General features: G+C 28.6%; 1 protein-coding gene across 1 annotated transcript in view; it reads left to right on the top strand.

Annotated features, from left to right (window-relative positions):
* Positions 1 to 23,112, top strand: part of LOC113375031 (sushi, von Willebrand factor type A, EGF and pentraxin domain-containing protein 1-like) — a 136,899-nt gene that overhangs the window by 89,938 nt on the left and 23,849 nt on the right.

The raw sequence follows: 23,112 nt of genomic DNA, 5'->3' as shown, positions 1-23,112 counted from the left end.
TCTGGCAAGCATTTAGCGATTGCGTCATCATCCCTCGAGTTTTTGAAAATGTAAAAAAACTCATTTTTTTAACTTGCTTTCACAAGGCTCAAATTTTGAGGAAGTATTCTTGTAACTGTTCAGAAAGCATATGTAGAAAGCCAGACCATTCTGACGATTGCAAGGGTCTGCCAGACGAGTACATAATAGTCACGACGCGCAAGGGTGTGGGCGCATTGCCATACATGATCGACTAATACCCTTGTATTTGAATAATTTATACGCCATTTTGAAGGTCATTTTGAAAACATCCGATATACCAAACTTTAACTTTGTATCTCACCTTATGGCCGAGATATCATTGAAAATATGCCAAAGTGGCCCCTTTTTCAAACTCAATTTTTGGCGTAACCATAAAAGATATCTAAAAAAAAATTACGTGATTCTACTCATATTGGCTTAGGCCGCTTAATGTATAGTAATATATGCTAAATAATCCTTTATTATTAGCTAAAAAGGATAAAATAATTTTTCAATTAATGTTTTCGGATAGTGCGTTTTGTTCAATCACTTTCTTATTAGCGTTATTCGAAAGCCTATTGTTTTTTCTTTTAGTACTGCAAAAATTGTTCAAATCAAATTTGTGGAACACATTGAAAAATTGAAGAAACCAGAGTTTGTATACCCGCGCGTAACGCATCGCGCACAGCTATCCGATCGAACGAGTTCTATGCACAGTACACCGCGCGTAACGGGTAGCAGTGCGCGATGCGTTACGCGCGGGTATACAAACTCTGGTTTCTTCAATTTTTCAATGTGTTCCACAAATTTGATTTGAACAATTTTTGCAGTACTAAAAGAAAAAACAATAGGCTTTCGAATAGCGCTAATAAGAAAGTAATTGAACAAAACGCACTATCCGAAAACATTAATTGAAAAATTATTTTATCCTTTTTAGCTAATAATAAAGAATTATTTAGCATATATTACTATACATTAGGCGGCTTAAGCCAATATGAGTAGAATCACGTAATTTTTTTTTAGATATCTTTTATGGTTACGCCAAAAATTGAGTTTGAAAAAGGGGCCACTTTGGCATATTTTCAATGATATCTCGGCCATAAGGTGAGATACAAAGTTAAAGTTTGGTATATCGGATGTTTTCAAAATGACCTTCAAAATGGCGTATAAATTATTCAAATACAAGGGTATTAGTCGATCATGTATGGCAATGCGCCCACACCCTTGCGCGTCGCGACTATTATGTACTCGTCTGGCAGACCCTTGCAATCGTCAGAATGGTCTGGCTTTCTACATATGCTTTCTGAACAGTTACAAGATTACTTCCTCAAAATTTGAGCCTTGTGAAAGCAAGTTAAAAAAATGAGTTTTTTTACATTTTCAAAAACTCGAGGGATGATGACGCAATCGTTAAATGCTTGCCAGACCGGCACTTTCTTAATGTACCGATAATAAAATATCATTAAAAAAAATTCTAGCTTTGAGAAAACAGGTTAGTCAAATAGTTCACTGGCTCTTAGACTATTGGTTGAGCCCACGTGCTAGTTCGTACGCACATTGTTGAGTGTTTGAAATTCGAGATTTGTGTTTAATATATTATTGAAGGCTTTATTCGAACATTAGAATAGTAAATTTATTTCTCTAATGTAATACACACACGCACACATACTTATAGTGTAGAGCGGGACTTAAAGGTCCGCAGATTTTTATAACAACAGTATTTGAAAGTAGAGGGTAATAACTGTATAACCAGCGATCATGTTAATTCTTACGACGTCGCTATCAGGAGATAAATTGCCATGTTTAAAAATCTATAACAAAAGTATTTTCTTTCGTTGCCCTACCCTATACATAACATTTCCATGACCGATTTGTATATCTGATTGAAAATTTAGAATTATATTAGGAAAATATTTTCTAATTTTTATGAAAAATTAAAAAAGGTCCTTTATATTAAATATTTAATAAAGCTAAAAAAAACTTGTTATCATCCACAATAAATTTCTAAGCCAATTTAAAATATATGCTTCTCGTGACTTAATTTGTAACAAAAGTACGGATTTGCAAAATCATTTACTGAAAACAAAAAATATTAACACAACATAGTATTTACATTGCTGAAAATGTACCGCGTAAATTTAATAAAAAATCTGTCCATAGTTCACATCGATAAATCTAATACTACGGTAAAATCCGGTCGTTATCGATAATGACGAAATACAGTTTCAACTAGTTATATTTTATTCCAATTGTCATCCATATTCCACAGACGTTGCATGGAAAACATCGCTCTTTTGTTCAATTTATATGTATTTCGATTCTTATCCGTTTCTTATACAGTTATTTTATATATTCAAGAATCGACGTTTGTATTTAGTTGGGTTGCCGAGTGGATCGACAGGCTATCCATGTAAAGTTGTCAGCCTTGGGATCGAATTCTTGATCGTTTAGTTATTATCATAAATAAGGTCCGTTTACTTGCATCGATGCAAGATACGTTTTAATATAAAAAATCTTCTGATGAAATGATTTTTAGTGTTAGAGAACAATTAAAAAGAAATTGTTCTCAAATTTAATAGAATTATTATGGATAGGGTAGATGCAATTTGACTTTGAGAAATTATATTGTGAAAACCAAACCAATTATATCACTCCAAATAATACATATCAAACAAACAACTGTCTGACTATGTTCAATAAACTCCCAGCTCATTCATCATTGTGAAAATGTGTTTTCAAAATTTCGTTACTTTGTCCGTTTTACACTATGGGTGGGGTAAATTAGAACGGCCAGGAGGCAAACATGTCCGACGTTTTTCTTTCAATTTTAAAGGGATTTTACTAAATAATAGCTACATTATTCATCCAATGCAAAATATAAATTTACAAAGACATACTTTATACCTGGTGTTTGGTCAGAAATATTTATCAGCCTTGGGATAACAATTTATTCAATTTATCTCTTGTAAAATTGCTTTTTAACTAAACTTACTTTTTTATTTACTATTTTTTATTGTTTACACTTTTGTCAGGATGAAGGTTCAGTTGGTCGTTTTTACCTCACTCACGTGTAAGCTTTTATATATGAAAAAACTGTTGAATCAAACTTAAAATCAACAATACATCTTATAAGACAATTAAATAAGGTATACTTAAAAATTATATTATGGTTTTGCAAGCTAAACAAAAGTGCTCACAATAAAAAACTAACAATAAAATGAAATGCTTTTGTTATGGATTTTCAAACATTGCCGTTTATCTCCCGATTGCAACATCTTGAGAATCAAGGTGATAGCTGGTTATCATTTTCTCTTTATTTTCAAAACATTGTTGTTGAAAAAACCTTAATTAACTTCTCGTAGGGTAAGTTTCAGTAATCGCAAAAAAATCGAAAATGAAAATTTTTATATATCTTTACGTTTCAAAGGTTTCTGAACATTTTGGCATACCTTAGTAAAAATTGATGTATGTGTGTGTGTGCGGATACAAATTTTCGTCGACGATTTCGGGAACACGGATGAAGCGATTTGAATAATTCAAAAAGCATTCGATTCGTATTGGTAAGGAGACGTGCTGATTAGTTTTTGGCGAAGGCAGTTCTAGCCGTTTCGAAGATTGGGGAAAAAAGTGCCAAAAACGGTAACTCAGTTTTTAAGAGAACGGAGCGTCCGATTTGAAAAATCAAAAAAAATTTTACTTGTATCAATAAGATGAAGAACTGATCAAATTTCATGAAGGCAGGTCTAGCGGTTTTGGAGATCTAGTAAAAAAGTAAAAAATAATGCCATTTGGCGGTCAAAAATGATCATTAGACATATGCACATCAAATTATCAGATATTTTATAGATATTTTAACAATAAGTATAAATTTTGTTTACATTCCTATGGGTTCCATACCAATGTTTATCCGTTAGACAGCTTACGCGGATCGATATTTCGTCTCTATGTAGTTAAAGCAGTACGATTGCTTTGAAAAAAAGATCAGAATTTCCAAAATATTTCAAAATAATTTTTTCTTCAAAAAGTCTTTTTTTTTCAAAAAAAAAGTAAATTTTTGTCAAAAATTTATAGTTTCTCAAAAATCTATTTTTTTCAGATTAAATTTTTTAAGTTTACTTCTTTTTGAGATATTGTTGGTGGACCTTTAATCCCCGCTCTACCCCATGTTTATGATGTAAAAATGTAGTAGTAATAAACTATATCGCATAGGCCAATAAAAAAACAATATATAAATTAATACTTTATTAGACGATTTGTACACTCTTGTCTTGACTTACGAATAGACCATATCAGAAACAATTCCTGTATATCAGTAAATACAAGCTTATGCTGTAATCAAAGCTCTGATCATCTGAATGCAATTATCATATGATAATTATGAAATGGTAATATCTTGATACTACCACTAGGTGCACGATATAGTTAATTGGGACGTAGCCTAAGATCGAAACCGTTGTATATTACGCGGCTATTGGCATTCCTCTCATTCCATTCGCATCTCAAACGGGCCCCGTGGCCGTTTACATTCTAATGATTCCCGAAGTATAAAATCCACGCACATGACACCGCGACATTCCGGTATCTATTAATTACGCAACACCTGAACGAACCGACGGAGAGCCGGTAGACGATAGAGACGATCGAGATTCAGACGATAGGTAGAGATTTAGCACGATAAGTCCAATTTTACAAATAACACTAATTATATTATTTTATAACTAGACGTTTTGATATAAATAGTAACATATCTTCGTTTTTTTTTTAATTGTTGGCACTATTTTTTTTAATACAGATTAATTATTATTAGGGTTAATTTGAATTTTTCTTTCCTCTTCTCTTTTGTATTTTGTTTACAATTAGTTCAGTTACATTTTTTTAACTTCCCGTAGGGCAAGTTATAGTAATCGCAAAAAAATCGAAAATGAAAATTTATATTTATCTTTACGTTTCAAAACCTTCTGAACATTTTGGCATACCTTAGAAAAAATGGATGTATGTGTGTGTGCGTGTATGTATGTGTGTGCGGATACAAATTTTCGTCGACGATTTCAGGAAGACAGATCAACCGATTTAAATAATTAAAAAAACATTCGATTTGTGTTGATAATGAGACGTGCTGATTAGTTTTTGTCATAGACAGATCTAGCTGTTCCGAAGATATGGGGCAAAAAGTGCCAAAAACGGCAACTCAGTTTTTAAGAGAAGGGAACGTCCGATTTTATTAATTCAAAAAACATTTTACTTGTATTGACAAAATAAAAAACTGATTAAATTTTTGGGAAGGCAGGTCCAGCGATTATGGACTCTCAATAAAAGTAAGTTAAAAAATGTCATTTGGTGGTCAAAAATGTTTATTGGACCATATGTACATCGAATTATCAGATATTTTACAGAGATTTTACTAATATGTATACATTTTGGGTAAATATTTTTGGGCTCCGTACAAGATTTTTAATTACGGTACGGAAAGTCCCAGCAATTTGCTTTAAGGCACGATGCCATGCACTCCACTAGTTTTATCTTACAATTAGATAAGTTAGATTTTACTTTATACATTTTATCTTCACCCGAAAAGGACAAGACCGCCAACCAACTGTAACATCCGAATTTAACGTACACTTTTGAAAACAATTTATCATTGCTATCATTGCTAAATTATTTAAGCAAAAACTAATTACTGGTAAATAAATACTAATGTTTAACTTAACTCAAAATTACAAACAAAGTGATCTATCTGTAAACAAGTAACAGTTATTGTTAAAAGGAATCGAACAAAAAAACTTTTCTTTTGAATTCTTTAAAAGCAAAGCGGTCTACAAATCATATTCATGTAGACTACTGCAACACATACTACCAAATAAACATACTTCATTTTTCTCCCTTTGGACCCTATCTCAAAATCAGTATAGTTATAGTATATAGTTTAGCTTTCATGTCGACTACCGAGCCCTGGCACCCAGTCTCCCCTACTGTCTGAAATGAAGAATAAGTAAATTTTTGGTATGAAAATAAAGGCATAATAGCTAACGGTCTCAGCTATTGTTTGAAAATTCATGTAGAATGAACTTAAATTTTAATCTGACCCGTAGCGTCGTGGCAGAGTCCTCTGGCACCATAATTTTCAATAATTTAATTTTTGTTCCTATATATTTTATTTATTTTAGAATTGATGCGTTTGTAGTTAGTTTCAAATAAACTGAATAATTCATATAGAGTTTATTATGCGAATACAAACATTTTTATCACTTTTACTTTATGTTTTCTTTTTAATTGTATTGAATCCAAGTACATTCAGATCTAAAGACCATACAAATTTTCAAATAAAAACTATATTTAAAATTCGCTCGTTAGTTCTATTTAATCTTTATATATATTTATTTTAATGTATGAATTATTGGAAGATTTTAAAATATAGAGTTTACAATATACACATGCAAACACACAATTAGAACAGGTCAGATATGAATGTATGTATGTATATTGTATATATATATATTTTTAGTGTGGTCCTCAATATGGACATTTTCGAATTTCCTTGCTCCCAAGGGCTCAAGTGGTTCCAAATTGATAAAAAACAATTCTCTGAAAGTTTTAGCTCTTAATATTGTCTTTTAGATAGAGCGCAATTCAATCAAAGTTTTGTATGGAAATAGCATGAAAACATTTTCAAAAATTTTGCAGACGTCGAATTTTCAATAGAAAATGACACTAATTTTCACTTTTAATTTATTTGAGCCCTTGGGAGCAAGGAAATTCGAAAATGTCCTTATTAAGGACCCAAATATATATATACATATATATATATATATATATATATATATATTTGTATCTGTATTTAATATATTATTGTGTACGATTAGAAATACATTATAGTATTGAATGCAATAGCAAGATTGTGGTTTTATTGATTTCATATTGATGACATGAATTTACATGAGAAAATCATGAATATAGACTACAATATCTTTTAGAATGGTATAGATCTGGTGAAGCAATTGTTTTAAATCTAAGAACGTAAGAAAAACAAATAAAAAATTGAGTTTTTTTTAACGTTTTATTTATTGTTAGTCTAAGAGAGGTAACTATGTTGAGAAATTTTCAAATTAAAATTTACCATCATTTTGAATATTTTCGCTATTTATTCAAACAAACATTTGTAGACTTAACAATTCTTATATTAACAAATTATTTCATATAAATTTAATATAATTTATATCCAGGTCATATAAACTTAACGTCATTTTAAATATTCTTATTTTTTATTTGACCTAAAAATTATTTTAAATAAGCGAATAAAATGATATGATTATTATTAGTCTATATTATGATTATTGCAAGCAATACAACGACCACTCTAGTTATTTGAATTGATTATTACTGGTAAAAAAATTTAAGCTGCAATAAATAAATTTGCAAAAAATAAATCATTAGAACAAATGTACCATGTTTTTTTCAAAAATATCTAAATATTTTTTAATATTTTCTTCATCTATCTTTCCATTTACAATCTAAAAATAAAGAATGTAGAATTACATTTGTAAAAAACTAATTTTAGAAATTTCAAAAATAATGTTTTTGGCTCAAAAAGTTAATGTATGTATAATGTGCAATAATACACAAATATATATATATATATATATATATATATATATATATATATCGGCCCTCCTCTTAAAATATCGGTACATGTTACCTATAGTTTTATGTTCTCGTCGTGGATTGATCGTACATGCATGACGGCGCTGATTTCAGTCGCAGCTTGTTTCGTATTTCACAAAGATAAATTTAATAATGAAGCGTTTTCACGCGCCTCTAATAGCATTTCATTTGTTTGTTAATGAATACCCGCATAACAGTATTGTATATTTTGTAAACTGTTAGATATCTTCGAGTCGGGTTTTGAACATAAAAAATCGGTTACCAAATTTTTATGACCGGAGTTTACCGCTGTCAAGTGATAAGAAAAGTTGTTTCGTGTGATCACTGTCGCCTTTTTGTCTTTATAATTCGTATTTTTTCACACTCAGCCATACTTACACACACACGTATATTTATATATAAGGTAGGGCGGCCCAGTATGACTTTGAAAACCAAAGTATATTGTTGTATCACAACAAATAACATATATCAAACAAACAACTATTGGACTATGTTCAGTAGAAATGTGGTTTTTTACTGTTTTTCAAAAAAATTTCACTTTGTCATTTTACCCTATAAGCTTTTTTATGAATATTGTTACATGGCCGTGTATTTCCTGATAGCGATGTCGTAAGAATTAGGATGACAGCTTATTGCAAATGTTCTACTTCAATATTATGTCGTTAAACAATTCTATACTTCAATTGTTTTTGAGATAATGGAGGTGGACCTCTTTACCCGCTGATCTATCGGCCTAGCCTTACCCTATTTTAATATAATAAATTGAAAATATTAAAAATAATTTCTATCTAGTTAACCATTTATCCTCTGGCCCATATAGATAGGGCCAATTATTCTCTCTTCCTCGCAACATTCTGTTGTCTGAAACCTGTTTATATTTTTTGAATCGTTTCACAGAATGTTCAACTTTATTTGCAATGGTAACATCGAATTGGAATCCAAGACATGAATAGATATACATAATACAATGTGGATTATATGAATAAATAATTTGTTTCAATGTATATTATATTATAAAGCAAATTCAATAGTTAGACATGCAACACTCTTCAAGCACACCTTATTTGAAATACTTTACTGTATCTTGGTTATAGAGATAATAATCATTATTAATGATTGGAATGTTTCTAGGCCAAGGTAGATTACGGTCGCTGATCAATTTGACGAATTTTTTTCCGGTCTGTTTGGAGTCTTTTTTCATTACAAAAGGGTTATTGGCACAGCAATAAGGATTTTGTTTTGCTTAAAATATGACGTTTTTGGAGCAATTTTTAAGATTTATTGTTCCGCTATACAATTATTTGCTTTGTGTTTAGTGTATTATTCTTTTGCGGTATACACCGTTAACATAGTAGTCTATATTTTTCTTATAATAATGCATAAACACAAACCGAAGCAAAATTGTTCGTTCAGTAATAAGTTAGGAATTTAGAGCAATGCGCTAAAAATTATTCTTTAAACAATATCCTTTTGATCATTAATTAATAAATATTCTTGCAGATATTATTATTAATCGATATGATACTTTTATATATTATACTAAATGAGAAAACCATGAATGATCATGGCAAAACCATTAAAAATCGAAAAGATAGCATATCAATATACACAGGGGCTATAATTCCAATAATGAAAGTAGTAATTTTATAAGAAATTGAGAAACCTTACTTTTTATTTATTGCTAGTCTGTTAAGTCTTAATATAGATAAATTTGCTAAAAAAATTACAAATAATAGTACTAAATAAGTTACGAATTGAAAGTAATGTGCTAATTGTTTTAAAATTAAATATCAAATATGCTTCCAGATATTAATAATTAATTATAATATTTGTATATATTTTACAAAAATGCATTTGCCATTTCCGAGTCACTGCTCCAACAACTGTAAGTAAAGATAGAGAAGACTCTACAAATGTAAAGTCTGCTCTATACTTGTCCGAATTTTAAACAACATTTTACTATTTTTATAGACGATATTTCGAGTAAATATTTCATAAGAAAACAAGGTGTTGTGAAAATTCACTATACATTCACTATAGATATTCAGCATCAAACAAAACTTATATATCTGTATTATAAGATACATTTAGAAATTGTGAAAATGATTTCAATTAGTTACAAAATAGTGTAATATTTTGAAATTTGAACTCAAATCATTCTTGGTTAGTGGTTATAGCTATGAGATTTCAAACAAAAGTCTCAGGTTTTATCTCCAATAGTCTGATGTCAAGCGGTAATGACATCGGTTTTCTCTTCGAAATATATGTAGCAATGTATTTTCAAGTGAAAATAGCCCTCACCCGGCATTGCTGCATCAATAAAAATGCATCGTGAATGCATATTAAAATCGTGGTTAAATAAATAATAATAATAACAAAAATAATAAATCTTATCTTCCATGTTTATTACAGCATTATTTAGCCGCATCATTGTATGGCTGGTATACAAGTGCATAATACAATGTGTTTTTCCATATTTGTAACGTAAACTGCAAGTTGCAGGTGTCGGTTGGTAACGCATATATCATTCAGCCAGCATGGTGCTAAATATAAAAACACTTGAAGAATTTCATTACATGGCCTAAAACGGTTTTTCAACTATGAGAATAAAACGTCCGCGTAAAGTTTCGATTATTATTGAACGAAGAAGTTGACGCAAAGGTCATACGCCTCATGTGTAGGTACTTTCACTTTGTTAATGCGCGTACCGACACTTATTCATAGCGTATTTATTAATAATAAATAAAATTAGTTACGACTCTGTCATATCTCGGTATCTAAAGCCGAGACTACTCCATTGTCAAAACTTATTTCACACCCAGATGGAAAGTAATAACGGAATTTTTAATAGCAATGGTTGCCCGTCGTAACAATCTGATTAAAACGTATATAAATTATAATAATAGTTTGTTATTAATGATTTTATGATCTGTTAAACGCTTAGCGACATCATTTTTAACAAAGAACTTGTCACACAGTATGTAGATTGAACATGATAATGAACTTTTATGTTAAAGAGGTAATATAATTCAAAGCCAATTCATTATAAAACATTGTAGTAAGCATTATCTTTTAATTCAAGGGACATTAAAAGGCAAATAGAAGTATCAGTTTGAAATAGAGTACCTAAATTGCATATTTTTGTGAAATTTTATATAGAGTAGAGCGGGGCTTAAAGCTCCGGGGGTAGTATACCAGGCCAAGGTTGTTTTTACATTGTTATCTGTATAAAAATGCACACATGAAATTTATATTTTCAATTTGTTTACCCTCTGGCCGTCTCAATTTACCCCGCCTATGGGGTAAAAAGGAGCAAGTTACATATTTTTGGAAAACACCAAAAAAACATATTTGTACAATGGTAATTATTCAGCTAGAAGTTTTACTGAACCAAGTTTTTAGGTATTCACAAAAATCAAATTAGACCTTTGTGCCCGCCTTATCCTGTATATAGTATATATATTTGATAACACCATTTTATACTACAATTGAAAGTATTTTTTATTTACATGTCTGTACTATTACCTCTCTGTTTTATAATGCAAATTAAACTAATTGATTCCACTTGACCACTTACTAATAAAAACGTAATCAATCCATACCGTTATAATTAATAGATATGGAAGATTGCAATAAATTGAATGAAACTTTTTTTTGTAAAACTTATATGTCTATTTAGCCTTTTCTTGATACTAGACTTTAATATGAAAAGCCTAATTAGATATTATTACATTTTAGTTAACTCTAGATTATTATATCATATAGAATATAGATAAACTTTATAATACTAACACTTCAAATGTACAACAAATCAATATAAAGAAACAATTTAAATGTACAACAAATCAATATATACACATCAATATAAATTTGAATTGATCATTATATTTTGCTTTTTTGTTTCCCAAATTTTATACCATATAATAGATGAAACTATAATTTACCTTGTTTTTTTTTTAATTAACATGGATTGTTAAATGCTATTTATATGAATGTAGCAGAATACAAAAAAATATGTAGGGATTTGAATTTGAAACCATTAATCAAGCAATAATAGTAAAATTATCACTTATATAAAACTTTTAGATCTTATATTCAATCTGGTTCAAATTGTTATAGAAACGCATAAGTATAATCTGCTCTTGAGAGAGAACTCTTTGAGCATTTTTTTGTTATTACACTAAGATCGATTACAAAAATCTAAGTATCAATTTCTCATTTGCAATTAGGTGTTACATAAATTTCTTACGAGAAGTTGATCACGCGACTTATATCATGAAGTATCATTGCGCGGAAGAATTTTTCAACTTCAAGTTTTTTTTCTTTCAATAAAATTTAATCGGTTGCTATACAGGTTTCTTATTCTTATGTCACTATGACCTTTTGTTAGAATTTTTGATGAGGACAACACGATGAGTCAATACTTATAAATGTTGTTTCAATCGCAATTAACACTCATTTTAATAGCTATGCAGTTTCACATTGCTCATATGCCAAATGATTATTTACTTACGGTTTTGTTTCAGGAAGTTTCTTTTATGAATGAGACTCAAATTCTTTTCGCTATTACGAAACGAAAAATATAAATAAAAAGTAAAAAATAACACAAAATGAAAAGCTTTATCATATGGATTTACTTAAACTGCATACTAATTTTGTAGCAAAAAACTAATTCCGAACTTCTATTTCGAAAAAAAAAAATGATTTAAAGTTCATATTGATATGTAAAATTATTGGCAGGTTGTTTCAAATAGTAATATATTTCAAAACACAAAAATCATTTTTTGTTTATATATAGCGAAAAATACTTTTACGTACCTCAGACTCAGATTTTTAGTCTGGGTATATAGGGCTTAATACCGCCTGGATATAATACCAACTAAAACCTTCGCTTTTCTCTTGTGCCTTGTCAGGAACCGACGTTAGTCATTACTTCATGGGGGAAGGATCTAGAATGCTATGATTCTCTTTCTTAATTATGCTTTCCTTCTAATTAGTGCCATATTGCAGAGAAGCAAATGTAACGCTTAATATTTGTTATTATAGTCTGTAAATTACAAAATTTTCAATCAAAATGCCGTACATTATACAAATATTGTACCTTTAAAAATTCGTTAAAAAACGATTCTTAATTTTAATAATTTGAGCAAAAATATTTGACCAGTAGGCTGTTAGAGTAAAATACGACAAATGCAACCTTTCTGTTGCTGTATTATTATAAAATTAGAGATAATTTTGCAAATATCGAATACAAATGTAGTTTGCAAGAGTTGAATTTCTTTTAAAACATATTTTTAACGTATCATAACTAGTTATTATTTATTACAATTATTTACTGTTAGTGCGTACAACCCATCACGAAACAATTTAGCGTATACTTTCTTGCTTATAATTCTCTCTTGTTGCAATTACAATACATACTTTTTTATATATGTAAAAAACACTTCAAGATATATAAAATAATCGCGGTAGTATCACCTTCACTTTACATTATTTATTCTTATAGTTTTTAATAATTTTTCATGTTTCATGTTATTGCAAAATTTTATGTTTATATGATTATGAAGTAACTATTCTATTTTTTTAACTTCATCATTAAACCTATCTAAAGCGAATATTATCTGCTGATTTAATTTAGATAATTTTACTTTTTTCTTTACTATTGTATCGTATTATTTGTTTGTGTTTATTTTATACTATTATTAGTAGTAGATTCTCAACTGGACATTTCTATAAATATCCGATCATGATGTTATCCCTTACTTTTTGTATATTGTTAACCATTTCTGCTCATTATTTTCATTAACAAATTGCAAAATAAATTATAATTAAAAATAAAAAAATAAAGAAAACTTTGTCATTAGTAGGGTAGAGTGGAGCTTAAAAGTTCGCGGGTAGAAAGGTCTACCACCAATATCTCAAAAAAAAAAAGTTAAAAGTTTTTTAACAACAATATTTGAAAGTAAAGGGCAAAATATATTTAATCAGCCATCAACTTGATTCTTATGACGTTGCTATTGGGAGATAAACGGCAATGTTTGAAAATCCATAACAAAAGCATTTTCTTTCGTTGTAAGTTTTGGTTGTGAGCACTGTTGTTTAGTTTACGAGATCTTAATGTAATTTTTAAGTATACGTTATTTAATTGTGTTATAAGATGCATTGTTAATTTTAGGTTAGATTCCACACTTTTGTATACCCTTTATAAAAGCTTACACATGGGTGGGGTGCAAAGGACCAACTAAAATTTTACCCTGGCAAAGGTGTAATCAATAAAAAAGTAAATTAAATAAAAAACGCAATTTCACAAGAGATAATTATTTTACCTCGCCTAGAGTTAAAAAAGTCCAGTTGACAAATTTTTGAAAAATACAAAAGCTGCAACGATGAATTAGCTAGGAGTTTTGCTGAACATAGTCAGTGAGTTGCTTATTTGATATGCGTTATTCGTTTTCATATAATTGATATCAGTTTGAATTCAAGTGGCTAAATTGCATATTTTTATAAAATCCATATAGGATAGAGCGGGACTTAAAGTTCTGCTGGTATACCAGACCAAGGTTTTTTTACATTGTTATCTAAGTAAAAAATGCACATATGAAATTCATATAGGGGAAAAAGGACCTAGTTGCAAATTTTTGAAAAAACATAAAAAAACATGAAAAAAACATTTCTCCAATAATGATTTAGCTGGAAGTTTTACTGAAGTTGTTTGTTTGTTATGTGTTATTTTTGTGATATGATTGGTTTGGTCTTCACAATATAAAAACTCAAAGTCAAATTAGACTTTTGTGCCCCGCCTATATATATATATATATATATATATATATATATATATATATTGGTCCACAATATAATTGCTCTAATTCAAATTGGACCTTTGTGCCTCGCCCTACCCTAGAAGCAAAACTTTGTAAAACCAAAAATGTCAGCAGATTAAAAATGATTCCTAAAGGTTAGGGTTTATAATAAAGAAAGTTTACATACGACATATTCGACTTGTTAGTAACAAGTTGTTACTAGAAAAAGCGCGAAAATCTACTGCATGCAAATGGCGTATAATTTATGGATTTCATGCGAAACTACCGTAACCCAATATCGTTCCGTTCGCTAAATATTTAAATCCTTCGAACTATTTAAGTTATGCAAAGCAATTAATATTATAATGTAATTTTTGCCGTAATTATATAAACACGTACGTCCGTCGGTGTCGGCGAATATTGCGTGCGATGCCCCTGCAATCTGTGCCATTAAGCGTACTTTGCAAGAACGCATGAAATGGGAAAGTTTGGCTCCGGGCTGTAATCATTCCGATGAGATCAATACCCAACCAGAATCATATATTAAAAGTGCCTAAAATAAATTGATCGGCTATATCATCAAAACTTTCGTACCAGTTTTTTTTCTGTTTCACTTTGAATGCGAGAACGGATTTTTTATTCTGTTGTCTTTTAATGCCGATTTTATAGGTTCGCTTTACATCTAATAAACATCCAGATTTTATGAAAGTAAACATTTCAACATGGAAAATGTTATTGATATTTCGTGCTATTTTAATTGCCCTATAAAAAACTTTCAAATGTTATTTATATTGTTATTTTATATTTTCGAATGAATAACATTATTAGATAATTAGAACTTATTTCAATAATCGGATTATTAGTATTTACTTTTATTTTTGATTCATAAATTTGTTTAATAATCGTTCTTATTATATGCAGAGTGATTTAATTTAATTGTTTATTTATTTATTTTTTTTATTCTCTATTTTATTCACAACTGTCCAGTTAAGGTCATTTAATAAATTTGGGGAATTTACAATTGTCAGCCGTGAAGGGACATTGTATACTAAATGGGCATGTTGGAAAAACAACTCAATAGTTGTTTTTCCATTCGTTATAATATTAACAATATTTTATTGATAATTATATAATCTTAACTATTAACTTATAAAATAATTTCTTATAAATAATGACTAAGTTATTTGAATTTTTATCAGGAGAGTTGATGACTTAAATCCAGTGGCGCTTTTCTTTTCAACCTTCTTGGATAGTTCTCTGTTATCAAGGAGTTTGCTAGTGAATTTGGGTGACTGATGAGCTTGTTTCTGTATTTATGTGCTGTTTTTGTTATTACAACTTTTATGGTAACACCTACCTAACACACACACTTCAAAGTTCGTGTCGAGATGAATTAGTCAGTTCGGGATATATTTTGGTGCTCCTGAGGCAATTTTTAAAAATTTTATCTGTTTCTGTATTATTTCTATATTATTTTTGTATTATTTAATTTTATTTAGTAGCATGTCCGACTCACACGCTAGGAGTACTCGGTTCGAGTCCTAGCATTGCCATAAGAATTTGTATGGTTAAATTAAAAATAACAGAATTTGAATAGTTGAGTTGAATTAGGAATAAGAAGAATAAAATTAGATTATATGAGAAGAAGAATGAAGAAATAAAGAAAGATAAGAATAGAATTAGAACTTAGAAGATCTAAAAAAAATCATAATTATTTTTTATTCAATATTATATTTTTACTTTATAAAATAAGATTTTTCTTCAAAACTATTATCTAAAGAAACATTTATAATTATTGTTTGTTTATATGAAAAGGTTCAATGCCGTTTGTTGGATATAATAATGAATCATTTGACATGATTAGTTTATAATCATCGACAAACTATTAACTGTTTTCTCAATACAAAATACTTAAGATAGTATTATTAAAAATAGATCACAATTTTTTTCTCATAAAAAATGTACGACATTTACAAGGCGCAAATACTCAAAAATGCCTCAAAAAATTATTATCAACCTGAGGCCTGAATATGAATTTAATTTAACTAATTTTTATATTTTATATAGCCAAGTTAAATAATATTGTTGTGATTATCATCATATAGCATTGTTTCACGCAAAAGAGCAGATAATGGTTTTCAAACTTCATTTTCCGACGAAATGTTTGTAATATCTATTTGAGCATACTTAACTATTTCTTTATAGCATATTAATTGCACTGTATTGTAATATTGACTTCCAAAGCTCAAATTTTAACAATTTTTAGTTCATGTTTTTTTTGAAAGTGTTGAAAATGAACTGAGTTTTTTATCCTACTATATGTTCGTTAAAAGTAACCTACAGACTTAATTGTGATATATAATTAATGCCTTGATACACATCTGATATCCTTCATATAAATGACTGTGGGAGAATATCTTTCGAGTAAAACAAAGCTGAATTGTGACAAGTCGTAGTGATTATTATGATAATAAGATTCGAAGTATCATTGGCTTCATGAAAAATTAGTACTGGAAATTACATCCTGAATGTGAGTTATAAATTGAGAATGTCAGGTTTTTACGAATAAAATTTTCCTTGTATTTTATGAAGTTGTTAAGAACAATTTATATGAATAGTTCTATTGATATAAAATTATTGATAAGGAAACTGTATATTAACGATTTGAAAACACTTGATTTAATTAGTAATTTATGAAGGTTTTTAAGAGAAATATTTGCCAAGCTAAAAACTTTAATATTGTGATATTCTGAACATTAATTGTTTTAGAATTATTTTTTAATGAAATTTGTGAGACATCTCTAACCACAAAAGATTATAATTTTATTCAAAAAATATGTTTTCATAGAAAAACCCGAATAATTAATCCGAATCGTTTATATCTATTTTAAAACATGAGGATTTTTTCAAAAGAAAAATTCTCCAACTTCTTGTCAATACCAGTTTGTGTATTGTAAATCTCTATTTGGTCACAGAAATACTTTATAATAATATATAATATCATAGAGTTTTCTCTATAATCAGGTGTATCTATAGTTATTCTTATTATAGAAAAATTTTAAGTCTGAAAATCATTTATAAATACATTTTTGCCCTTGGTTCATGATCAAATCACATGCAGTTTGCAACACGTCGTTCATCACATGAATTATCAGATGCAAGTGTTCAATTATCTTTACTTTGTATCAAACCAAACGGGCGTAAAGACTTCGATTTATAGGTAATTCGAAGTTAACATAGAGGAGAGCTGATTTAATTTTCATATTCCTATTTCATATTCATTTCAGTTTTATAATCTTGTTAATCAGATCAATAAGATAGCAAAGCATAAAAAACTCATACTGCATTATATTATATAGAACATTGAATTATTAATACTTAATAATAGAAATATTGATACCGTATAAATATTTCAATTAAATGTTTGGTGTTTTAGTAACGCTCGAGCAACTCTTTAACTAGAATTTATACTTACAATTAGTCAGAAGAAAGTTGACTGATTATGTTTCAGATTTGGTACATATTTTCCCTGCAATAAATTTGTAATTTCAAGAATCCTCTAGATTATTTCGTGTTGTATATGTAGTTGGATACATTTAAGAATTATTACATATTTTAGAAAAGCAAAAGCTTCTCGATATGCAGCACAACCCTTAAGTCTTAGAGACCGATTCAAAACACGCCTTAAGCAAGAAAGCGTTTTATGCGGGATGGAAAATATGTTTTGAAGTGCATTGTCTCAAAGTGGTTTTACAGTTACAAATTATAATTAACGTAGTTAAAGTTCAATATAATATTATGTATATGTTTCAAAAAGTTTGCCTAATATTTTGCTTTGGTTGTAGAAATTATAGCATTTTGTATAGGGATATTTGTTCAAATAAAATATATTTATTTAAAAGTATTAAGATGCAAAAGTAGTGTTTTGCATTAAATTGAATAGAGTACATACTTTTATAAAAATCTTTTATATCTTTGTAATTTTTAGTTGTTACATTGTTTCATACTACGATTATTATTTAAATGTTATTCAAGTTACTTATCGTTAAGCAATAGAAATTATAGCAATTTTATATTGGGATATTAGATCAAGAAACAAATTTTCTATAAATAGTTATAGATTGCGAAAATATTTCTTAAAATGGGAATATGACATTATATACTTTGATAATTTTATTATTAAATTATTTTTTTCTAGTATATTTTTCCTGGCTGTTCCGTACATAAGACTCTACCCGTATACATGTTTATCGAATGCATCGACACAATACATAGTTCTGTAATTACCGGCAATTTACGAATACCGGAGAAAAAATTACGAGGAAATTTTATACGTGCACTTAAAAAACATAAAAAAGGAAATAAAACATTTCGATTAACCTGATCGGTGAAAGTGTTCGCGGATAAAATGATTCCGATCCGCTTCGTTGCCCGCCGAAAAGTTCAAAATCTTTATATACCGAGAAAATAAACAATGGGCTTTTAGCACTCCGAGACAATTAGCGATTCCAGAGGTTCATCTAAACAATTGTTTATTGTAATTCCTATTTTATTTTGTCAGATGAAAGACTTTCGACAAAGATAAGTAATTAAGTTGTGGCTTTAGTTGGTTGTTATTTAAATAAGTGACTGTTTTTTTTTACTAATGTAAAGTCGCAAATAATACTTTGTAATTTTATAATTGCTAATTTGTAGAAAATTAACATGTCTATTTCGTGTGTTAACTTAGAAACTTTTTAACAACAATATTTGGAAGTAGAGAAAAAAAGATGTGTCAGCAGTCGCTTCAAATCAAGCAATGCAGTATATATTTACAGTAATGAATATACTATCCAATTATTGATTTCTCATTTAATTTGTGGCAAATATCTATTTACAACTTTCCTTATTATTTACGGCACTGTTGACAAATCATTTCTGAAAGAAATATTTGAAATCAAATAATTGAATTATGTATCTGCTCTCATGTATTATATTGGAAAATAGAGTCTGTTAATAATTTTGTATCGTTTCAATAAAATCTAGGTTCTAGCTCAGATTCTATTTAATGAAAACATCTAGTTCTACATTAATAAAATTTTAGTATTTTTAATGCTATATAAAGTTTTTCAAATAGCTTTCTTTCTGTAATTTTCTGATTGACATGCATGCTGCTGAGAAGTGACTTTTTCTTCTTGATATTTCTGAAAGCAATGGCAATATGGCATATTATTTTAATAAATGCACCCCATTAACTTTTACGATCAACTTATAATATACATATTCTTATATTCAATTATACACACACATATATATCAAGTGAAAACTTAAGTAAATTATACTATTAAGCCGTTTCTATATTTATGAAATTATTATCTTTCAATGAGAACGAATGTTTACGGACTGCAGCATATATTTATTACGGTGCTAATTTTTAATTATAGAGATATTATGAATTATTTTTCTATATTAATAATTGTATGTGTAATTCTTAAAATTAAATCAAGTAATAATGTTTAATTTTTTATGCCATAAATTTCAGTTTTTATATATTTAACTACCTACTTACTTTAACAAATTTTATCAAATAAAAGAATATTTTAATATTATTTTCTAATCGAAATTAAGTAAAGAAAGTTGAAAAAACATTAATCAAAACTTTTATTGCCATTATTTTATTGGAACAATTTTTTTAAAGCCAAAACTTTCTCACGATGTTGTCGCCACCTGGATTTATGGGGATTCATAGAAACAATCACCATTGGGTTCTATTTTTCAATTTTTTTCAATAATTTTTCTTTAGACTGGTACATATAAATAGTTACAACTTGTTAAATTTTTCACTATTTATATGTTTTGTTCACGATCAAGCTATTTATCAGACAGAATTTGTGATTTTTTTTTTTGTATTTTGTATATACAAATTCCATTTGCTGATGATAATTCCAGAGATTTCTAATAAATTATCAACAGTCTCAATCTGACGAACATGTAATAATGTTTTATTTTAAATATTTATTTATTTCGAGCATCAGTACAATGATTGTATAATATCTAGTGCTATAAAGTATAAAAAACAATAGTTTCAGAGCATTAAGATAATTATATAACATAATGGGTGGTACTGCCTTAGGGCACGAACTCGATATAACATTATGTCTTGATATAACATAATATTGTTTATTGTAAATATGTAAAATCAATAAACAGTTAATAAATTATTAATGAAATTGCAAGAATTGTAGGAATCTTTCACTTCATAATTTGCAATGGACATCTATCCAAGGCCGAATGTACAACTGCAATATTAAGCAACGGACCCCCTGTGTGTAATAATAAAAAATGCATTCTTCTGTCTTTTATCCTCTCGCTACCTTGAAAACATAATGAAATAGCAATTACATACGCAGTTCTATAAATCATATGCAGTAGCAGGAATTCTACGGTTGCATATGAGAATAATGTTTTTCAGTATAAATTTTCTTACGCGCGAATTACTTGAGCACTAAATCAGAGCTAATTATATCACATCGGTTCACGCTTTCGTGGACTGTAATAATATGTTTCATTAAACGAGAGAGCGTTGTTACGGACTAGTTTAAAGATTCGATCACTTGTATTAAGAGCAATGGATATAGATCATTTGTAACTGGGATTTTAGAAGGAACTTCTTCATAAATGAAGCCAATTTCCCGATAAAATACAAATGTTATTGTAACGCTATGTTACGGGTCTACCTTCGCATGAATTAATAATAACAAACTGTCTAAATCCTATGTGTTTGCTTGGGGATTAGTCGTTTTACACATAAGACCTAACATTACGTATGTGTTGTCAAGGAGACATCAGAAACTTGCACTTATGATAAAATTGTTATTTAACGTTTGTGCATTTTGCAGGTTAGGTTTTATGTGCGAAACGCCTATTTTCACAGAAAATTCATAGCTTTTCTTTAGTTTCTTACTACCAACATATGAAGATAGACCTGTAACATAGTTTTACCATAACATTTCTATTTAATTGGAAAATTGTCCCCTAAATTTTGTACTTGCAATTGCATGAGCTTGCAGTATCAACTAAATTCTGCAACTTATAATAAATAGAATTTACTGAGGTTCTTGTAGAACTACATATTTATAGGTTTTTTTTTTGTTATTATACACCTATCATAATGATATAACAAGTATAAGAATAGAAAATGGGCTTAATAGAAAATACACCATTGTACGTTCGTGATTTTAACATTGACAGAATGAATTTTTTTGCAACTGTCCTTGGTGGAGTTCTCTGGCAAGTGAGTTTGGGTGATCATCGTGGCGGCTTTTGTATTTGTCTGAATAAGTACGTTTTTTTTGTATTTGTCTGTTTAAGTACGCTTATGAAATATTAATTAAAATAAACGTTTATTTTTATGTTGATTGTAATTGTTTATAATTGATAATTACTCATTTTGTTAATTACGTTCATTTTTATATATCAGAAGTAAATTTATTAACTTAGTAATAAATTAAAGTACTTAATTTATATGAAAAATAATACGACGTAGCATGAGTTACATCCTACTTGTACCTTACTTACAATTAGTAAGATTTTTTAACGTTTCAGATTTGAAGAAAACAATTATTAAATTTGTTAATTAAAACATCATATGCTACACCTGCCTTTTTGCAAATATTTTTGAACACAATGATTTGGTTTATGTTGGTAAAAGATTTTTTGAGCGAAGTAATGTATGATGATCTTTTTGATCTTTTATTATTTCCATATTTAAATATTTGTTCATAAAAACTATTAAATGGATATTAAATTTTTAATATAGAAGTATTTTTGCACTATTTTACAAAAAAAATTCACACCATATATCTTATATGCATTTTTTTAATATACATATATAGAAAGTCAGAATGAATATTATCTTTTTAGACTACATACTGATTTTGTATGACTACAACATTTTAAAATTGGATTTTCTTATTCTCTAACTTAAGACTATTGTCGGTCTCTGTTAAAGTTTTTAAATGACATTTTACTTGTATTAAATGAACAACGGATATGGCAGAATTGGCAGTTGTCGGACACAAAAATAAAGATAAGAAAGTTTTTGTGTACGGAACCATAAAAAATATGCAAACTCGCTTACTCAAATTTAAAACATGTATCACTCGTTATTATCACCGGTAAATCTGAGACGTTGTTACTGGTTTTATTATTATTCAACAGTCAGCACCTCTGATAATCTATTAAAACCTATTGTGAAATGGCTTAGATTAGCTACCAATGATATTAATGTTTTTAGTTTTTACAGTTGACTTGAATCTTGTTCCCATCGATTTGAAGCCACTTGTCATGTTTGAAGAGTCGGATGCTACGTAACCGATATATTCCAACAAGACAGTTTAAAAGTTCTGTTAATAAGGATTATATAAGCAAACGATTTCATAATGAGATAATAAAAATTGTACACGATATTTTTTTGTTATCTGTTCGGCGTGAGAAAAATTCTGGAGAGATGCGTGATTTGTGTTATGCGCTTCGCGACTTTCTTAACTCTACGCAATTAATTAATCAGTTTAATTAAATATAGCTGTTAATTAAATACGACTATTGAACTGGTTTAACTAAAAAATTGAATATGAATTTTTATTTTACTTTTGGTCCAAATTATTAAATTACT

This window comes from Ctenocephalides felis, unplaced genomic scaffold (genome assembly GCF_003426905.1).
Source record: "Ctenocephalides felis isolate EL2017-DRISC unplaced genomic scaffold, ASM342690v1 CF-g0.4_SCAFFOLD_01886, whole genome shotgun sequence".
Lineage (NCBI taxonomy): Eukaryota > Metazoa > Arthropoda > Insecta > Siphonaptera > Pulicidae > Ctenocephalides > Ctenocephalides felis.
The sequence above is the reverse complement of the archived record's forward strand: the minus strand, read 5'-3'. Positions and strand labels throughout refer to the sequence as shown.